Here is a 4265-nt window from a genome sequence, read left to right as displayed (position 1 = left end):
CTATAGGGTTGCTGTGTGTCAGAATCAACTTGATGGCAACAAGTATGACATAAAATTAAAAAACAGACCATAACTAAGTATAACTGAGTCTAGCACAAAAGAATTACATATATAATGAAGAAGTCATAGGATGTGAAGTGAGGATATTTGGGCTCAAGGCTGATTTATTTGTTCTATAATCTAATTATTTAAATTTTATGACCCCCCTATTTTTTTTTTCCAGTACAATAATAACGTTAACTAAATTTCAATGTTATACGGTCATTGTGACCACCAAAGGACACTTTAAAATTCCACATAGGTTTAAATACAATTAAACCTGTAATAAATTAAAAATTTATTACTGAAAGCTTTTACTTGACAGAACAAGAAGCCCATATAATTATCAACATTGGTATAGTGTCAGTGTGCTGAGAGAGTATTAGAAAGTATTTTCTTCCTAAACTGTCCTAGATACCAGTAGCCAATACGGGTTCTGAGTAACAACAGCTTATATGTGCAAGTCAGTTATACAACTCTGCAATTAGAGAAGAGAATTTGCAATTTGCAACAAAGCAAGAAAGGCTTTGGTATAAAATAAAGGCTGCCTTTGATCCTGATACAATTTGAAATGGTTGAAAGAATATGGGATTTGTAATTAGAACAAATGCAGATTCAAATAGCTCTGCCTCTGACCTTGGGCTGATCATTTAGCCCTTTTTAACTCAATTTTTATCATCAGTAAATCAGAATAATTGTTGCAAAGTGTGATATGAAGGATCACTTTTGTGTGGCCTGTCTAGCCACAGTCTTGTAACTCCCAGTGGCACTCTGTAGTAGGGTAATTGTGGCCCACCAAAGGGACTGGTCAGTTTTGCCACCCAGCTGGGCTTGAAATGAGCCAGACCAAATGGGGTAAAGAAGAGATCCCGCCACCACCAAAGAATAACAGCCAGAAGCCAGCACATCCTTTGAACCTGGGTTTCCTATGCTAAGAAGCTCCCGGAAGAAAGAGACCGACAGACAACCAGCTATAACCCTGAAGATGGTGAGAAGTGGTGGGAAGAAAGAACTGGCAGGAGAAGGCTTGGTGGGCTTCCTGGCTCATGAAGAAAGTTGAGTGCCTTTGGGCACATGCCTAGGACCAGGGAGAGGTACGCCTGTGAACACAGCTGGGAAGAGGCTGTCCTGATGGAAGAGCTGTATCTTGAATGTTCTTGGGCCTGAATTGTAACTGTTACTTCTCTAATAAACACCATAATCATCTGAGTTCTGTGTGGCCATTGCAATGAATTACCGAACCCAGCAGAGAAGTAGAGAGTGCCATGGAGGGACAGTTGGTATCAGAATTAGCAAAGATGGCTGAGAGAGGAGGCACGTCTGACTTCTGCAAGGAATCAGGCTTGGGCTGTTGATTTTGATTCTCCTTTCCCCTTGTGAAGTTAGAGGATGTCAGACACCACCTCCATGCCATTCTTGTGCAAAGGTTCTATGGGGGTTAAGTGATATAGGTGGGAAAGAGCTATATATATACATACATATATGCATATATATACATATATATGTACACACACACACAAACCCACATACATATATATATAACAGAAAAATATAAAGATTATGATAGAATTAAGATCTTCATATTGGGTCATTTATTATCTGAAATTACATTTCTTTTCAATAACATTTTGATGGCATTTTTTACTTCTGCATTCCTTACTGTGTAGATAATGGGATTTAACATGGGAGTGACAAGGGTATAGAATACAGATATTCCTTTATCCATAGAAAAGGTGACCACTGGTCACAGATATGTAGAAATACAGGGCACAAAGAACAAGACAACAACAGTGATGTGGGAGGTACAGGTAGAGAGGGCCTTTTTCCTTCCTGCAGAGCTATGAATCCTCAACGAATGCAGGATGAAGACACAGGATACCAACAACATTACAAAGATAATCACAGACATGACCCCACCATTGACAGCAATCAGGAGACCAACAAGGAAAGTGTCTGTGCAGGCAAGTTGTATTGGGGGAAGATGTCACACACGAAGTGATCCATAATGTTGGGACCACAGAATGGGAGCCAGAAAGTGACAAGAATCTGTCCAATAGAGTGGAAAAAAACACTGTCCAAGACACCCCCACCAAAAGGCAGCATATATGGTGGTTCATGATGGTCACATAGTGCAGAGGACTACAGATGGCCACATAACGGTCATAGGCCATGACCACAAGGAGGGCAACCTCAGAACCACCTAAGAAATGTTCAGTAAAGATCTGTGTCATGCAGCCATTGAAGGAGATGGTTTTTGTCTCAGAGAGCAAGTCAGCTAGCATTTTAGGAAGTATGGAAGAGGAGTAGCAGGCATCTATTAAAGATAAGAAGGCCAGGAAGAAATACATTGGGGCTTTCAATGTCTGACTGCAGATTATGGTGACCACAATGAGCAGGTTTTCTGAGACGGTGACAATGTAGGTGATAAACAAAACAACATCTAGAATTCTCTGCATCTGAGGATTCTGTGTAAGCCCTATTAGAATTAAGTCAGTCACATTCATCCTGTTTTCTTTCATTTCAGTGCTGATGATGAACACAGATATTGGGATTATCCTATAAAGACAACATTTTTAATAGCAGGGTGATAAGCATTTCATATTTTGTGTTTTCAAATAAGACCAAAGCATTTTAATAAATAAACTGTTTTCCTTCCTGGCATACAGGAAGAGAAAAAATATGCTTTTTCTATTTTACAAAAATAGTAGAACCATTGAAAACTGTCTAATCCAGCTTCTTCTGTTTATGCTGGAATCCCATCTGCAACATCTTGTGACAAGTGGTCACTGGGCATTTGCTGGAGGACATCCAGGCATAGGGAGCTCATCACATTATAAATTCCTTCTCAGCCAGCAAGAAATGTTAGAGAACTCATATATGTGTGTGTGTGTGAATCCCTGGTAGGACAATGGTTAAGCACTCGGTTGCTAAACAAAATGTTGGCACTTCAAACCTACCACTCATTCCGTGGGAGAAAAGACCTGACCATCTGCTCCCATAAAGATTTCAGCCTAGGAAACCCTATGGGGCAGTTCTACTGTGTCAATTATGGTTGCTGTGAGTCAGAATCAACCACACAACACACAACAAAAATGACACACACACATATACATACACAAGTGTGTGTTTGTGTAAGTATTTGTATGTATACATATATGTATACATATACATATCTGTATACAAGGAGCCCTGGTGAAGAAGTGGTTAAGAGCTACGGCTGCTAACCAACTATTGATTCTGGTTTCACACACTGTCGATACACAGATTAAGACCAAACCACCTGGCTCTTCCATTCAAGAGCCCTTTAAATAGGCCACAGAGAAACAAAGCTGTACCTGCCTTCTTCACCTTTTTATCCACAGATCTACTTTAATGGTTGACTCAGAGTGGTAGTCAATAAATATTAAGTGTGCAAACAAGTTGGAAGACAATTTACTTCTTTCTCCTGTGTTTTCTTTTTCCAAAATAGGAGTGTTCACCATCTTACCTAGAAAAACAATTTAATAAAGTGTTGGAAAGTGAGCTAGATATACTCCTCTCAGCCCTTCAGATCTATTCTCACTCTTCTCCTCCATGACGGGCTTCCATGGTGTTCCTCAACCAGGCCTCCTTCTTCTCTGGCCAACAGGAAGTGCTAGATAAATGTTAGGAGGACAGGGTGGGAAGAAAAGAATGTCAGGGTTTATTCTCCTGGGACCGTCCCGTGGTTTATAAGTTAACAGGGTACCTTTAACTAGGGTTACAGCTCTTGTTGGGTGGATATCTCCTACAGTTATATTTCCTTTTGTAGTAATTTCTTCCCCTTGTTCCCTCAGGCCTCCTGCTGGTAATGATTTACTAGCCCTGGCAAGCTTTATCATCACCCTTAACTAATTTCCTTCATACCTTGATAAATAATCTTCATTAAACTTTTTTTTTAATCTGCCTTTTTGAGCATGCTGTTTCCTACTAGGACTCCAATGGATAAGGAAAGTTTGTATTTTTTCTTGGTAAATAATAGAAATAATTGAAAAAATTCTAGGTTATTTAAAAATTATCTCTGCTTCTTTTGATGTATAGCTGCTGAATAAATTTAACTTCTGTGAGAAAAAAATTGTGAAAGACTTTGAAATATTAAAAAGATTACTGGCTGTCTTCAATGAAAAGCTATGTGTTGTCTATAGCACTCCCCTTGGGGCTACATGATTCTATGAGGATTATGCCTTTCACTGTCTTTGAGCTATTTT

At 39.3% G+C, this 4265-nt stretch overlaps 1 pseudogene; it reads right to left on the bottom strand.

The window, feature by feature from the left end:
- Positions 1–791: 791 nt before the first annotated feature.
- Positions 792–3972, bottom strand: LOC135230192 (olfactory receptor 4C13-like; annotated as a pseudogene).
- Positions 3973–4265: the final 293 nt, after the last annotated feature.

This window comes from Loxodonta africana, unplaced genomic scaffold, assembly GCF_030014295.1.
Source record: "Loxodonta africana isolate mLoxAfr1 unplaced genomic scaffold, mLoxAfr1.hap2 scaffold_85, whole genome shotgun sequence".
Classification (NCBI taxonomy): domain Eukaryota; kingdom Metazoa; phylum Chordata; class Mammalia; order Proboscidea; family Elephantidae; genus Loxodonta; species Loxodonta africana.
The sequence above is the reverse complement of the archived record's forward strand: the minus strand, read 5'-3'. Positions and strand labels throughout refer to the sequence as shown.